The sequence below is a fragment of the Bufo bufo genome, chromosome 2 (assembly GCF_905171765.1).
Source record: "Bufo bufo chromosome 2, aBufBuf1.1, whole genome shotgun sequence".
Classification (NCBI taxonomy): domain Eukaryota; kingdom Metazoa; phylum Chordata; class Amphibia; order Anura; family Bufonidae; genus Bufo; species Bufo bufo.
The window spans coordinates 738,657,024-738,674,766 of record NC_053390.1 but is presented as its reverse complement, the minus strand read 5'-3'; the positions used below and the strand labels follow the sequence as shown (position 1 = coordinate 738,674,766).

The following is a 17,743-nucleotide window of genomic DNA, read 5'->3' as shown; positions in this document are numbered from 1 at the left end:
ACAGATACATGTTAGGGCAAGCTGCAGTCAGATAACAAAAGTAGAAAACATATATAATAATTTACAACTTCACAATAATGGAGCCTTGTTAAAGTGAAGGTGGGATTGCCAAGTTTAAATAAGTAGACGTGTGTGACCTGCTGATCTAAGATTGCGGGTGTGACAGGTATGTGTCCCGACTTACTACAGACAAGATCAGGAGGAGACATCTGCAACAGTCATAGCAGATGGACCATCTGGAGAAAATGATCAGAAAGCCTTGTCTATTTACTGCTCATCAGAAATGAAGCTTTGTGGGGTTTAACCAGTGAGATAATCAATGTTTTGGCTGATTTGTATTTATCTTCTGCATTGCGCTGGGTGACCTGCTACTGCCAATCCTCTATGGCTGGTTAATGAGAGAAAGCAGACAGGTCTATCTCTCTAACATATTGGGGGAGACTTATCAGAACTGGTGTAAAGTAGAACTGGCTTAGTCGCCCATAGCAACCAATCAGATTCCACCTTCCACCTTTCATTGTCCAAAGGAGTTCTGAAAAATGAAAGGTGGAATCTGATTGGTTGCTATGGGTAACTAAGCCTGTTCTACTTTACACCAGTTCTGATAACTCTCCTCCACTGTGAATCTATCCCGGCCTCTAATGTCTATTAACCATCTGTTTCTCCTGTCTCATATCTATTTATCCAACTATCTCCTCTCTCTGTATCCAGATTAAAGTCAGTGTAATCTTATAACTTTCTATCAGGTTGTGGGTGGCAGCTCGGGTGTAGACGGGTGTGCCCATCACAGTTGCCATGTCAGCAGCTACCACGTCCACGCTATTCACTGGCACGGTGATCTAGACTAGCAAGTGATGAACGGATTAGGCCACGCCCACTGCAATCTCAGCACCGCCCGGGGCGAGGAGTCCCCGCCCACCATGTGATAAACCCTGGGACGCACAGCTGGTTGTCATGGCGATTCATCAGCGTTTATCCGTGTAGACCCCGCCCAGTCCCAGCTCCGGTATAGCAGAGGCGGTGATGTTGTGGTGTGCTCCGGACGGCTGTGCAGTTTGGTAGCTGTACCCACTCAGGAGCAGCTGGATCTCGCAGGTACTGGGGTAGCAATGCCTGGTTGTGCTGTGGAACTACAAGTCTCAGCGAGCTCTAGAGCTTCTGATTAAGGTGATGGGACTTGTAGGAAGCTACTTGGGGGCTCCCTGTAACCATGGGGGGGGGGGGGGGGGGGGGGGGGGGGGGGGGGTCTTTAGGGAATGTACTAATAGAATATAGATACAATGTATCCAGTGCTGAGTGGTAGAATGTGTCAGACTTCTCCTGGCATCATGGGGGCTATTCATTTACCACCTAGACCAGTGGTGGCGAAGCTATGGCACAGGTGCCAGAGGCAGCACTCTCTCTGTGGGCACCCGCACTATCAACAGCACAGGCAGTGATAAAGTAGATGGAAGCTATACTCTATGGGGTGGTAGTGTTCAGGTTACATGTGCCATACATGAGTTTTGGGTTGCAGTTTGGGCACTCCGCCTCTAAAGGTTCTCCATCACTGGTCTAGGATATGGAGGAAAGTGCCCGAGAAATGCCATAGCTAGAGGGTGCTGCCATATGATGGAGACCCCAGAAACCAAAGTGCTGTTTATGTAGATGTCACGTTATTATATCGTAGACCTTTAACTAACATCTGGCCCGAATATTTTAGCCCCCGTAAAAAAACAAAGATTTTATGAAAAATGCTGCCTAGTAGTCTGTGTGTTTGTGTGTAGTTTGTGTCTAGTATATATACTGTATGTGTAGTGTATGTACTGTATGTGTGTAGTATATGTACTGTGTGTGTACTGTATGTGTGTAGTATATGTACTGTGTGTGTAGTATATATACTGTATGTGTGTAGTTTGTGTCCAGTATATATACTGTATGTGTAGTATATATACCGTATGTGTGTATACGTGTGTAGTGTATGTACTGTATGTGTAGTATATATACCGTATGTGTGTATACGTGTGTAGTGTAGTGTATATATACTATATGTGTGCAGTGTGTATCCAGTGTGTATGTGTGTCCGGAGTATGTACTGTATGTGTATAATATACCGTATATTTCGCCCTATAAGGGCTCTTTCACACTTGCGTTCTTGTCTTCCGGCATAGAGTTCCGTCGTCGGGGCTCTATGCCGGAAGAATACTGATCAGGATTATCCTAATGCATTCTGAATGGAGAGAAATCCGTTCAGGATGCATCAGGATGTCTTCAGTTCCGGAACGGAACGTTTTTTGGCCGGAGAAAATACCGCAGCATGCTGCGCTTTTTGCTCCGGCCAAAAATCCTGAAGACTTGCCGCAAGGCCGGATCCGGGATCAATGCCCATTGAAAGGCATTGATCCGGATCCGGCCTTAAGCTAAACGTCGTTTCGGCGCATTGCCGGACCCGACGTTTAGCTTTTTCTGAATAGTTACCATGGCTGCCGGGACGCTAAAGTCCTGACAGCCATGGTAAGTGTAGCGGGGAGCAGGGGAGCAGCATACTTACCGTCCGTGCGGCTCCCCGGGCGCTCCAGAGTGACGTCAGGGCGCCCCAAGCGCATGGATCACGTGATCACATGGATCACGTCATCCATGCGCATGGGGCGCTCTGACGTCATTCTGGAGCGCCCGGGGAGCCGCACGGACTGTAAGTATACCGCTCCCCCGCTCCTACTATGGCAACCAGGACTTTAATAGCGTCCTGGGTGCCATAGTAACACTGAAAGCATTTGGAAGACGGTTCCGTCTTCAAATGCTTTCAGTACACTTGCGTTGTTACGGATCCGGCGGGCACCTCCGGCAACGGAAGTGCATGCCGGATCCCAACAACGCAAGTGTGAAAGAGGCCTAAGACGCACCTAGGTTTTTTGAGGAGAAAAATAAGAAAAAAAATATTTTGAACCAAAAGGTGTGCTTTTTGTTGGGTTTTGAACTAATAGTGATCTGTGGATGGCACTGTTATGGGGGCATCTGTGGATGGCACTGTTATGGGGGGCATCTGTGGATGGCACTGTTATGGGGGGCATCTGTGGATGGCACTGTTATGGGGGGCATCTGTGGATGGCACTGTTATGGGGGGCATCTGTGGATGGCACTGTTATGGGGGGCATCTGTGGATGGCACGACACTGCTATGGGGGGCATCTGTGGATGACACATATATAGCATCTTATCTAATGTGTCATCCACAGATCCCCCATAACAGTGTCCCTGTGTAGTGAATGGGGGCCGGCATCTGGTTCTGTATTGGCAGCGGGACTCACTACATCAGGCACCTGTGCCGCCTGCTTCATTCATAAAGTGGGGGTGAGCAGGCGCGTGACGTAGTGAGTTATGCTGCCGCCCGCCCGGTCTCCTGGCTGCTACGAAGTTAGTAGTAAGTACTACAAGCGCTGGATTTCACATGATTTGAATAGTTTAACAATACCTATAGGTTAGATATGATTATACTACAGTGAGCGGGGCCCGGTGTAGTAGAATACAGTGACTGCACCGGGCCCCGCTGCCATTACAGAACAAGATGCCGGCCCCCAGCCCCTCCTCCCTCTCAGCCGATACACCCGACGGTCGCAGCATTCGCCCCATAAGACGCACTGCTATTCCCCCCCCCACTTTTTTTGGGGGGGGGGAAAGTGCGTCTTATAGGGCGAGAAATACGGTATATAGCAACCATGATGACTTATGGCACTACATTTGTTTCTCATATACATAGTTGCCATTATTTGAAGACCTTACCCCAACTCTACCACTGTAAACACCTATTGAGGCGCCTGCCTTATCGTTACTTGAAAATGATTGATTAGTCCAGCGTTTTAATATGCTCACTATATATTGTTTTGACAACTGAAAAGTATAACGTACAGGTTTACATGGTATAAAAATGACGAATCTGTAAAGCCTTCATTGGGGCTGAGGCTGTCCAGGTGATAAATCCGCCTCGTCTCTTCTTGGGGGAGAATTCTTTCCAGATCTCCTCTACGTGCTCCTAAGGTTTTTTTTGCATAGACTCCAAAATTGTAAACCTCTCAGATCACCGTTATGAAACGCTCTGACATGTTTTGATCTTGTCGTATCTGATTTTGTATTGATACTACTGATGTGTTGGCAGATTCGCCGTCGGGATGTTTTGCCCACATACAATTTGGAACAAGGGCACCGTGCAATATAAATGATGCCCGTAGTCTGACAATTAATACATTGTCTAATTTCATATTTTCTATCATCCAAAGGGTTTGTAAATGTTTTCAGCTTTTGAATATATGGGCAGAAGCTACATCTACCACAAGGGTAGCTTCCCACTGTATTGGACTTCAGCCACGTTGTTTTGGGTGGATCGGTGCTGTAAAAACCGTGTACCAAATGGTCCCTCAGATTTTTCCCTCTCCGATAGGTAATCGTAGGTTTTGATGAGAGCACCTCCCTGAAGTCATTTTCCGTCCATAATTCATGCCAGTGCTTTTGTAAAATTTGGAATACCTTACGGTCTTGTACATCAAAGGTGCCAATGCACCTTATTGGGGAGACCGTGAAAACGATGGAACAGAGTGTTACATTCCCGGAGGAAGCCAGAATCATCGGAACAGATACGACGCACCCGTAAATATTGTCTGGTAGGCATTCCTCTTTTTAAAGGCAGGGGATAATAACTCTGCCAATGTAGCAGATTGTTCGTAGGAGTAGGTTTACGATAAACCTCCGTACTGATGCGGCGATTCCATGGAGATTCTCAGGTCAAGAAAGGGAAGTGTATGCTGATGTATCTCAGAGGTACCGTATTTTTTGCCCTATAAGACGCACTTTTCCTCCCCCAAAAGTGGGAGGAAAATGGCAGTGTGTCTTACTGTGCACATTTACTACCCATGTCTGTGCCAACTAACTGTAAATAAAAGTGCCCATTAAATAAAAAATAATTGTGTGTAAGGAGGAAACGTAAAAGTGTAAGTACTAACGCATTGTGAGCGTGAAATTGCGTGCCCTTAGTGAATAAAAAAGAGATACCGCATTAATTCCCGAATCGTGTTTGATATTGGTATATAATGCCTCAATGTCTAGACTGGCAAGTTGGCTATGCTCTGTAATCTGGCAACCGCATCCATAGTATCTCTGACGTAGGACGGTAAGGAAGGAACAAAGGCCGAGATAAAATTGTCGACATATTCACTAATATTTTCCGTAAGGCTGTTATTGCCTGAAATAGGCCGTCTCTGCTTGTAGGTCTTAGGGATAGCGTATATGGTCGCTATAGTTGGTCGCAAGTTAAGAAGATATTTATATTCGTCCTTAGAAATAAGATTGTTACTTTTTGCCGCTGATAGGATGACTCTAAGCTCCTCAAGATATTGCACTATAGGATTGGAATCCAATTTTTTATTTGTCCGTGTGTCCCTCAATAGGTCCATCACTATACCCTCATACATGTGTCTACCCATGGTAACAATATTGCCGCCTTCATCAGACGGTTTCAGCACCAATTCTGGATTTCCCATCAATTCTCCCAGGGCCATGTTCTCATCTGGATCTAAGTTACCATTAGTAGATGACATAATTAAATAAATAAGATATCGCACTAGAAGAAATAGAAACCAAAAGGTGCTCCTGTAAATTGAGACCACTCACTCAATAGAAGGATTATGAGAAATATATAAGGTACAGGGCACTCAAGAGACCGTGACCATGTGGTTAACAAATATATAGTTTTATTTAGATTAAGTCAAATAAAATAAATGCAATAAAATACACAATAGATATGCTTCTATATATAACATATACCACTGAGGAAGGGGCAAATAGCTAGACCCCGAAACGCGTCTGGTGCGACACCCCCCAAATTTTGTACTGAAAGACCGAAGTACCGGAGACTGACCAATATACAGAAGCAGAAGTGGACCTTTACCGACGAAATTTTCCGTCATTATACCATTGCGCAATTTCGATTTAAAAGCGGAGGTCTATAGGCTTGGATAGCGATTTACAGAGCCGCCTGCAATCTCCTGATTTTACAAGTGCTGCAGAAACCAGAGGCACATTTCGGAGAGTGGTCAAAAGTCAAGGTTTGGTCGATTACAATTTATTTTACTTGCAAGTAATTCACCTGTTTTCGGCGGGACGCCGCTGTTACTAAATACGGGACATTTGATTTCTTGGTCCATATCAACTATACTCAGGTTCTATTTTTAAAGACTGCACATAATATTGGATGAACTTTTAGTTATTTTGATACCATTTTTTTGCTGGTCATACTACTGAGGTCCGCCTTGATGATAATCTATATGTTAGCTGACTTTTGAATAGCATGAATATAGTGGCATTATTATAGAAGCATTTATCTATTGTGTATTTTATTGCATTTATTTTATTTGACTTAATCTAAATAAAACTATATATTTGTTAACCACATGGTCACGGTCTCTTGAGTGCCCTGTACCTTATATATTTCTCATTAGTAGATGACCTTGATGTCTGAATGCTTTTTAAGTCCTTGGTCACAAGGTTGACAAAGGTCTCAATATCCCCAAACTGGGAAAAAAGGGGGGGGGGGTAAACTTAGAACGTGGTTTAAGCGTCGAAAAAGGGGGGTCTATACATTCCATATTAGTTTGATTGTTACAGTCCAGAGATTCCAGAATCTCTATGGCGGCTGTTTCTTTTTCTTTTAGCACTCGACAGTCTCTCTCCTGCTGCTTATGTATTTTATGTAAGGCTAATTTCCTAGCAAAAAGGTTAACATCCTTAACCCAGGAAGGCTTTACATATTCATCATTTTTATACCATGTAAACCTGTACGTTATACTTTTCAGTTGTCAAAACAATATATAGTGAGCATATTAAAACGCTGGACTAATCAATCATTTTCAAGTAACGATAAGGCAGGCGCCTCAATAGATGTTTACAGTGGTAGAGTTGCAGTAAGGTCTTCAAATAATGGCAACTATGTATATGAGAAACAAATAACGTCATACACATATATATATATATATATATATAATCATCATAATGGTTGCTATATACATGAGAAACAAATGTAGTGCCATAAGTCAATATACTAGATCGACTAGCTGACAGCTATAAATAATAAATGATGATGGAGAACCCCAACCCTATGTTACTACAAAATGCATGGTATATAATATACAATATCAGATCTTACAATATTATCAAACCAGTTGACTAACAACCTAGGTAAAACAAGTGCAGTATATAAAGAAGCAGATGACAAGTTAGATTCATGCATGAGCAAATTGGGCACAGTGCCTGTATGAATAGTGTGCACTGTTTCTAAGTGCAAGCGCAGGCGTAGTGGCTACAGTACCCTGTTGCAGAGATGAAGACCAAGCGCAGGCGCAGTGCACCACAGACACCGAAAAAAAGACTAAGTGTAGGCGCAGCCGCAGTATCATCTTTTGCCGGCTCCAGACTACTAAGTTCCGGTGCAAGCGCAGTGTGGGCTATCGGCGCGTACAGAAGGTAAGTCCAGGAGCCGAAGCCCACTGCAGTCTGCAAATTGGGGGGTCCGCAAAACTAGGCCGCCGGCCATGTGCGTTCCGTATTTTGCGGAACAAAATGGCCAGCCCTATGATAGAAATGCCTATTCTTGTCCACAATTGCAGACAAGAATAGGACGTTTTCTATCTTTTTGTGCGGCCGTGGAACGGAAGTACGGATGCGGACAAACTGTCCGCATCTTTTGCGGCCACATTGAAAAGAATAGGTCTGCATCTGTTCCGCAAAATTGTGGTGGCAAAGGGTAGGTTCACACAGAGTTTTTGGAGGAGGTTTTAAGAAGGACTTAAATGCCGTTTTTTCAGCCTTTGAATCCAGAGGAACAAAAAGAAGTCTGGTTTGAGATCTGCATTTGTTCAAAATATTAGCAAATTGCCCATTTGGAATCGCACATCATGTATCTAACCGAGCAAATTTCAACACTGGGGAAACGATAATTTGGAAAAGAGTTTGCTGCTCACTGAGCAAGCACTCTGGAGTAGATGAGGGGGAGGGTGACAGAGAGGAGGCTGAGGAAAGTGAGGTAGCTAGCTGGGTAACAGTTAGAAAGCGGGGTAGAGGGAAGAGTGCCAGGGAGGCTAGCCCTGATCTGACACACCCCAACAAGTTTGCACGGTTGGCAGATGAGGGGGATGTCGGTTCAGGGACAGCACTAAGGCAGCCAGACACTACCTCTGCCATTCAGGGGAATGTCAGCTCCAGTAAGCAGGGAACCAGGAGAGCAGGGCAGGCCAGACAGGTGCTGGTAGTGGGAGACTCAATTATTAGGGGTACAGATAGGGCAATCTGTCACAAAGACCGTGATCGCCGAACAGTGTGCTGTCTTCCTGGCGCTCGAGTTTGACACATCGCGGATCGGGTTGACAGATTACTGGGAGGGGCTGGAGAAGATCCAGCGGTCATGGTCCATATCGGAACCAATAACAAATGTTAGAGGAAGTTGGAGCGTCCTTAAAAATGATTTGAGGGATTTAGGTCACAAGATTAGGGAAAGGACCTCAAACGTAGTGTTTTCCGAAAAACTGCCTGTACCATGAGCCACACAAGAAAGTCAGTGGGAGATTAACAAGTGGCTCAAGAACTGTTATAGGAAGAATTGAGAGATTAGCCAACATATCCTACTTGGAGGACATGTCTGAGCCCGAGCACCGCGCCAAGGTTTCTCAAGTAGCTCGGGACCTTACGCTAAACCTACCTGGGCCGTATGGGCAATACCAGGAGCCAGTGGGCAAATTACAGGAGAGCAAGGTCCGACTCACAGCAATCTCCCAGTAACCTCCAGCATGTGACCATGCATACAGTGGGAGGAGGGAGAGAGCTCTGAGCCCCACTCAAGACTGGAGGTTACTGGCTGATATAGCCCGGGCCTCAAATGTGCCTCAAATGTGCACCAGAATGCTGCCTGTGGATTGAAATAAAGGCACATTCAGACTAGGAGTTTCTACTTCTAAACAAAATAGACGAGGCGGCAAATCATAATAAGGTCGTTAATATGGGGGACTTCAACTACCCAGATATAGACTGGGAAACTGAAACTTGTATATCTCATAAAGGAAACAGGTTCTTGGCAATAACCAAAGACAATTACCGTATTTTTCGCTTTATAAGATGCACTTCCCCCCCCCCCAAAAGTGGGGGGGAAATGGCCGTGCGTCTTATAAAGCGAATACTTCGCTGGCCGCTATGCTGCACAGCGCGGCCAGCGAAGTATCAGTGTGGAGGGAGGAGGCGGGGACACTCATGGCGGGGCCCGGTGCAGTGACTCTACTCTAATACACCGGGCCCCGCAACTGTTAAGCATTCAATCTGATCTATATCTAATTGTATATGCTCTGTACGGTACTTACTGTAGTACCATAAGTATAGCATTAAGACGGCGCAGACCGGCATCTCCCTCAGTCATACGCCGCCTGCCGCAGCTCCCTCCTCATGCGCCGCCTGCTCCAGCTCCAGCTCCCTCTGTCATGCGCCGCCTGCCCCAGCTCCCTCTGTCATGCGCCGCCTGCCTGTTCATTCATAAAGTGAGATAAACAGGCAGGCGGCGCATGAGGAGGGAGCTGGGGAAGGCGGCGCATAACCGAGGGAGCTGGGGTAGGCGGCGCACGAGGAGGGAGCTGCGGCAGGCGGCGCATGACCGAGGGAGATGCCGGTCTGCGCCGTCTTAATGCTATACTTATGGTACTACAGTAAGTACCGTACAGAGCATATACAATTAGATATAGATCAGATTAAATGTTTAACAGTTGCGGGGCCCGGTGTATTCGAGTAGAATCACTGCACCGGGCCCCGCTATGAGTGTCTCCGCCTCCTCCCTCCACACTGATGCATCTGATGGGGGATCTGTAGATGACACTTATCGGTGTAATGCACAGATCCCCCATCATTGTCATTCACAGATCCCCCCCTCAGTGTCATTCACAGATCCCCCCCCCTCAGTGTCATTCACAGATCCCCCCCCCTCAGTGTCATTCACAGATCCCCCCTCAGTGTCATCCACAGATCCCCCCCATCAGTGTCATCCACAGATCCCCCCATCAGTGTCATCCACAGATCCCCCCCATCAGTGTCATCCACAGATCCCCCCCATCAGTGTCATCCACAGATCCCCCCATCAGTGTCATCCACAGATCCCCCCCATCAGTGTCATCCACAGATCCCCCCCATCAGTGTCATCCACAGATCCCCCCATCAGTGTCATCCACAGATCCCCCCATCAGTGTCATCCACAGATCCCCCCATCAGTGTCATCCACAGATCCCCCCATCAGTGTCATCCACAGATCCCCCCATCAGTGTCATCCACAGATCCCCCCATCAGTGTCATCCACAGATCCCCCCATCAGTGTCATCCACAGATCCCCCATCAGTGTCATCCACAGATCCCCCCATCAGTGTCATCCACAGATCCCCCCATCAGTGTCATCCACAGATCCCCCCATCAGTGTCATCCACAGATCCCCCATCAGTGTCATCCACAGATCCCCCATCAGTGTGTCATCCACAGATCCCCCATCAGTGTGTCATCCACAGATCCCCCATCAGTGTGTCATCCACAGATCCCCCATCAGTGCGTCATCCACAGATCCCCCATCAGTGCGTCATCCACAGATCCCCCATCAGTGCGTCATCCACAGATCCCCCATCAGTGCGTCATCCACAGATCCCCCATCAGTGCGTCATCCACAGATCCCCCATCAGTGCGTCATCCACAGATCCCCCATCAGTGCGTCATCCACAGATCCCCCATCAGTGCGTCATCCACAGATCCCCCATCAGTGCGTCATCCACAGATCCCCCATCAGTGCGTCATCCACAGATCCCCCATCAGTGCGTCATCCACAGATCCCCCATCAGTGCGTCATCCACAGATCCCCCATCAGTGCGTCATCCACAGATCCCCCATCAGTGCGTCATCCACAGATCCCCCATCAGTGCGTCATCCACAGATCCCCCATCAGTGCGTCATCCACAGATCCCCCATCAGTGCGTCATCCACAGATCCCCCATCAGTGCGTCATCCACAGATCCCCCATCAGTGCGTCATCCACAGATCCCCCATCAGTGCGTCATCCACAGATCCCCCATCAGTGCGTCATCCACAGATCCCCCATCAGTGCGTCATCCACAGATCCCCCATCAGTGCGTCATCCACAGATCCCCCATCAGTGCGTCATCCACAGATCCCCCATCAGTGCGTCATCCACAGATCCCCCATCAGTGCGTCATCCACAGATCCCCCATCAGTGCGTCATCCACAGATCCCCCATCAGTGCGTCATCCACAGATCCCCCATCAGTGCGTCATCCACAGATCCCCCATCAGTGCGTCATCCACAGATCCCCCCCCATAACAGTGCGTCATCCACAGATCCCCCCCCATAACAGTGCGTCATCCACAGATCCCCCCCATAACATTGCGTCATCCACAGATCCCCCCCCATAACAGTGCGTCATCCACAGATCCCCCCCATAACAGTGCGTCATCCACAGATCCTCCCCCCATAACAGTGCGTCATCCACAGATCCCCCCATAACAGTGCCTCATCCACAGATCCCCCCCATAACAGTGCCTCATCCACAGATCCCCCCCATAACAGTGCATCATCCACAGACCACCATTAGTTCAAAAGCTACCAAAAGCACACCTTTTGGTTCAAAATATTTTTTTCTTATTTTCCTCCTTAAAAACCTAGGTGCGTCTTATCATCAGGTGCGTCTTATAAAGCGAAAAATACGGTACCTTTCCCAACTGGTTCAGGACCCAACTAGAGGGACGGCCATACTGGACTTAGTATTAACCAATAGACCTGTTAGAACAACAGACCTGCAGGTTGGGGGACACCTGGGAAATAGTGACCATAAAGTAATAAACTTCCAATTATCATTCAAAAGAGTGTTTCTTCAGGGAGGAACAAAAATACCAAACTTCAAAAAAGCTAAATTTAGCCAACTAAGAGAGGCCATAGGCCTAACTAACTGGGACAAAGTCCTTAAAAATAAAAATACAGCCACAAAATGGGATATTTAAATCATTAAAACAGGAGGGTAGTGAGGAAGCACTGATTATAAGGAAATAAATAGAATATGTAAAAAACAAAAAAAAGCGGCCAAACTAGAAACCAAGAGATTAGTTGCCAAAGAGAGCAAAACTAACTATAAAATGTTCTTCAATTATATAAATGGTAAAAAGTATAAATCTGAAGGTGTCCGCCCTCTACAGAGTAATGAGGGGGGAGTTGCAGAGAGCAATGAGGAGAAAGCAAAGCTATTAAATATTTTTTTCTCCTCTGTACTCACTGAGGAAAATAAACTGTCCAGATGAAATACAGAATGTAAAAGTAAATTCCCCATTAAAAGCGCCCTGTCTGACCCAGGAAGAAGTACAGTGGCGTCTTAAAGATTAAAATAGACAAATCGCCAGGACCAGATGGCATACACCTCCGTATCCTAAGAGAATTAAGTAATGTCATAGCCAGACCCTTATTTCTGATATTTACAGACTCTATACTGACCGGGAGTGTTCCACAGGATTGCCGCATAGCGAATGTGGTGACAATATTCAAAAAGGGTCCAAAAACAGAGGCCAGAAACTATAGGCCGGTAAGTTTAACATCTGTCATGGGTAAACTGTTTGAAAGTTTTCTAAGAGATGCTATCTTGGAGCACCTCAAGGAAAATAATCAAATAATGCAATATCAGCATGGCTTCATGAGGGATCAAGTCAAACTGATTTAATCAGTTTCTATGAGGAGGTAAGTTCTAGACTTGACAGCAGCGAATCAATGGATGTCGTATATCTGGACTTCTCCAAAGCATTTGACACTGTACCACATAAAAGGTTAGTATATAAAATGAGAATGCTCGGACTGGGAGAAAACGTCTGTATGTGGGTAAGTAACTGGCTCAATGATAGAAAACAGAGGGTGGTTATTAATGGTACACACTCAGATTGGGTCACTGTCACTAGTGGAGTACCACAGGGGTCAGTATTGGGCCCTATTCTCTTCAATATATTTATTAATGATCTTGTAGAAGGCTTGCACAGTAAAATATCAATTTTTGCAGATGACACTAAATTTTGTAAAGCAATTAACACAGAAGAGGACCGCATACTGCTACAGATGGATCTGGATAGATTGGAGGCTTGGACAGATAAGTGGCAGATGAGGTATAACACTGACAAATGTGAGGTTATGCACATGGGAAGGAATAATGCAAGTCACCCGTACATACTAAATGGTAAAACACTGGGTAACACTGACATGGAAAAGGACCTAGAAATTTTTGTGAGCAGCAAACTAAGCTGTAAAAACACATGTCAGGCAGCTGCTGCCAAGGCCACTAAGATAATGGGTTGCATCAAAAGGGGCATAGATGCCCGTGATGAGAACATAGTGCTACCACTTTACAAATCACTAGTCAGACCACACATGGAGTACTGTGTACAGTTCTGGGCTCCTGTGAACAAAGCAGACATAGCAGAGCTGGAGAGGGTCCAGAGGAGGGCAACTAAAGTAATAACTGGAATGGGGGGACTACAGTAGCCTGAAAGATTATCAAAATTAGGGTTATTCACTTTAGAAAAAAGACGACTGAGGGGAGATCTAATTACTATGTATAAATATACCAGGGGTCAGTACATCATCTATTTATCCCCAGGACTGTGACTGTGACGAGGGGACATCCTCTGCGTCTGGAGGAAAGGAGGTTTGTGCACAAACATAGAAGAGGATTCTTTACGGTAAGAGCAGTGAGACTATGGAACTCTCTGCCCGAGGAGGTGGTGATGGGGAGTTCACTAAAAGAGTTCAAGAGGGGCCTGGATGTATTTCTGGAGTGCAATAATATTACAGGTTATAGTTACTAGAGAGCGGTCGTTGATCCAGGGAGTTATTCTGATTGCCTGATTGGAGTCGGGAAGGAATTTTTTCCCACCTTAAGTGGGGAAAATTGGAGTGACAGGAGGAGGTGACTTCAATCTTTTGCAGTGTTTTATATTAGGAGTAAATCCCAAAAATAGAGCAAATTTTAGTCTTCCATTTTCTTTCCTTTTCCTTTATGGCTTCAGTAAAAAAAAAAATAAAAAAAAATGCACGTGTGAGTCCAGCCTTAGACCCCAGCCAACCAGATAATAAAGAGATGTTCTGCAACTTAAATATTCATGATCATGACCTGTGCTTAGGATAGGTTGTTAGTATCAGATTCATGAGGGTCCAACTCACACGTAAATATTGGCGTCATGTATTTGACCCTGTTCACACATTCACCTGTTCACTCAGTCTTAGCGCATTTAGTGGTGTGCTGCTACTTTGTTTGCTGTATTATTGCCGGGTAGCTTGCACCTGCGATTTGTCTCTGGAGGTGCTGTTCAGTTTTTTGGTTATATATATATATATATATATATATATATATATGTATATATATATGTATATAAATTTAACTACAAAAGGTAAAGAAGGTAATGAAAGTCCACTGTGAGCGATAGGGCCGATTAGTTTTCTGTTGTCTGTTTACATAGTAACATAGTATATAAGGCGGAAAAAAGACATTTGTCCATCCAGTTCGGCCTGTTATCCTGCAAGTTGATCCACAGGAAGGCAAAAAAAAACTGAGGTAGAAGCCAATTTTCCCCACTTAAAGGGCTTCTGTCACCCCACTAAAGTCATATATTTTTTTTGGGCTAGTTAAATTACTTATATTGCGATATATGAAAATATAATGCTCTTACTTACTTTGATTCAGCAGTTTCTTCTAAAAAGGTCTCTACCAGCAAGTAGGGCGGCTACTTGCTGGTAGCAGCTGCAGAAAACCGCCCCCTCGTCGTGTTGATTGACAGGGCCAGCCAGGATCTCCTCCTCCGGCCAGCCCTGTCGGCATTTCAAAAATCGCGCGCCTGTGTTCATTCGGCGCAGAGCCTCCTCATCTCAGAGCGCCTGCGCCGAATGAACACAGGCGCGCGATTTTTGAAATGCCGACAGGGCTGGCCGGAGGAGGAGATCCCGGCTGGCCCTGTCAATCAACACGACGAGGGGGCGGTTTTCTGCAGCTGCTACCAGCAAGTAGCCGCCCTACTTGCTGGTAGAGACCTAATTTACATACTATAAAACTTCGTTTTTAGAAGAAACTGCTGAATCAAAGTAAGTAAGACCATTATATTTTCATATATCGCAATATAAGTAATTTAACTAGCCCAAAAAAAAAAAAAAAAGACTTTAGTGGGGTGACAGAAGCCCTTTAAGGGAAAAAAAATTCCTTCCCGACTCCATTCAGGCAATAAGAATAACTCCCTGGATCAACGACCCCTCTCTAGTAGCTATAGCCTATAATATTATTACACTCCAGAAATACATCCAGGCCCCTCTTGAACTCTTTTAGTGAACTCCCCATCACCACCTCCTCGGGCAGAGAGTTCCATAGTCTCACTGCTCTTACCGTAAAGAATCCTCTTCTATGTTTGTGTAGAAACCTTCTTTCTTCCAGACGCAGAGGATGTCCCCTCGTCACAGTCAGTCCTGGGGATAAATAGATGATGGGAAAGATCTCTGTACTGATCCCTGATATATTTATACATAGTAATTACCGTATTTTTCGCCCCATAAGACGCACTCCCCCCCCCCCCCGCCGGGACTGGGAGGAGGAGCTGGGGGCCGGCAATTGCGGCGGGGCGGTGCAGTCACTGTAGTCCGGCCCCGCCGCTCAAGTGCTGCACTATACAAATAAAAAATGTCTCATTCAATTAAAAGTGATTACACATGCCCCCCCCCCCCACTCCTAATATTACCGTACATCCTAACCGCTTCTGTAGAATGCAGGCAGGCCGGGCGGCCGGCAGCATAACTCCCTGATGTCACGTGCCTGCGCCGCCTACTTTATGAATGAAGCAGGCGGCGCAGGCAAGTGACGTCAGTGAGTCACACGCCGGCCGCCCGACCTGCCTGCCTGCGTTGTACAGAAGCTGTTAGGATGTACGGTAATATTAGGAGTGAGGGGGCATGTGTAATCACTTTTAATTGAATGAGACATTTTATATTTGTATACTGCAGCCCTGGAGCGGCAGGGGGATGTGTGGATGACAGTTTTATGGGGAACATCTGTGGATGGCACTGTTAAGGGGATTGGGGGTCTGTGGATAGCACTGTTATGGGCTGGGGGGTCTGTGGATGGCACATATATAACAGTGCCACCCACAGATCCCCCCTGTAACAGTGCCACCCACAGATCCCCCCTGTAACAGTGCCACCCACAGATCCCCCCTGTAACAGTGCCACCCACAGATCCCCCCTGTAACAGTGCCACCCACAGATCCCCTCCTGTAACAGTGCCACCCACAGATCCCCCCCTGTAAGAGTGCCATCCACAGATCCCCCCCTGTAAGAGTGCCATCCACATATCCTCCCCTGTAACAGTACCATCCACATATCCTCCCCTGTAACAGTGCCATCCACAGATCCTCCCCTGTAACAGTGCCATCCACAGATCCCCCCCCTGTAACAGTGCCATCCACAGATCCCCCCCCCTGTAACAGTGCCATCCACAGATCCCCCCCCCTGTAACAGTGCCATCCACAGATCCCCCCCCGTAACAGTGCCATCCACAGATCCCCCCCCTGTAACAGTGCCATCCACAGATCCCCCCCCTGTAACAGTGCCATCCACAGATCCCCCCCCTGTAACAGTGCCATCCACAGATCCCCCCCCTGTAACAGTGCCATCCACAGATCCCCCCCCTGTAACAGTGCCATCCACAGATTCCCCCCCCCTGTAACTGTGCCATCCACAGATCCCCCCCCCCCTGTAACGGTGCCATCGACAGATCCCCCCCCCTGTAACAGTGCCATCGACAGATCCCCCCCTGTAACAGTGCCATCCACAGATCCCCCCCTGTAACAGTGCCATCCACAGATCCCCCCCTGTAACAGTGCCATCCACAGATCCCCCCCCTGTAACAGTGTCATCCACAGATCCCCCCTGTAACAGTGCCATCCACATATCCCCCCCCCCCGTAACAGTGCCATCCACAGATCCCCCCCCCCCCTGTAACAGTGCCATCCACAGATCCCCCCCTGTAACAGTGCCATCCACAGATCCCCCCCTGTAACAGTGCCATCCACATATCCCCCCCCTGTAACAGTGCCATCCACAGATCCCCCCCCTGTAACAGTGCCATCCACAGATCCCCCCCCCCCTGTAACAGTGCCATCCACAGATCCCCCCCCCCTGTAACAGTGCCATCCACAGATCCACCCCCCTGTAACAGTGCCATCCACAGATCCCCCCTGTAACAATGCCATCCACAGATCCCCCCCCTGTAACAATGCCATCCACAGATTCCCCCCCCCTGTAACAGTGCCATCCACAGATCCCCCCCCCCTGTAACAGTGCCATCCACAGATCCCCCCCCCTGTAACAGTGCCATCCACAGATCCCCCCCCCCTGTAACAGTGCCATCCACAGATCCCCCCCCCCCTGTAACAGTGCCATCCACAGATCCCCCCCCCCCCCTGTAACAGTGCCATCCACAGATCCCCCCTGTAACAATGCCATCCACAGATCCCCCCCCCGTAACAATGCCATCCACAGATCCCCCCCCCTGTAACAGTGCCATCCACAGATCCCCCCCCCTGTAACAGTGTCCGTCACAGATCCCCCCCATAACAAGGTCCGTCACAGATCCCCCCCCCATAACAGTGCGTCATCCACAGATCCCTCCCCATAACAGTGCG

General features: G+C 47.3%; 1 protein-coding gene across 2 annotated transcripts in view; it reads left to right on the top strand.

The window, feature by feature from the left end:
• Window positions 1-991: 991 nt before the first annotated feature.
• NSUN7 (NOP2/Sun RNA methyltransferase family member 7) overlaps window positions 992-17,743 on the top strand; it is a 76,567-nt gene continuing 59,815 nt past the window's right edge. For both annotated transcript variants that reach the window (XM_040420555.1, XM_040420554.1), the window contains exon 1: window positions 992-1,095. The gene's annotated coding sequence lies outside the window, so the exon portion shown is untranslated. The remainder of the gene's footprint in view (window positions 1,096-17,743) is intronic.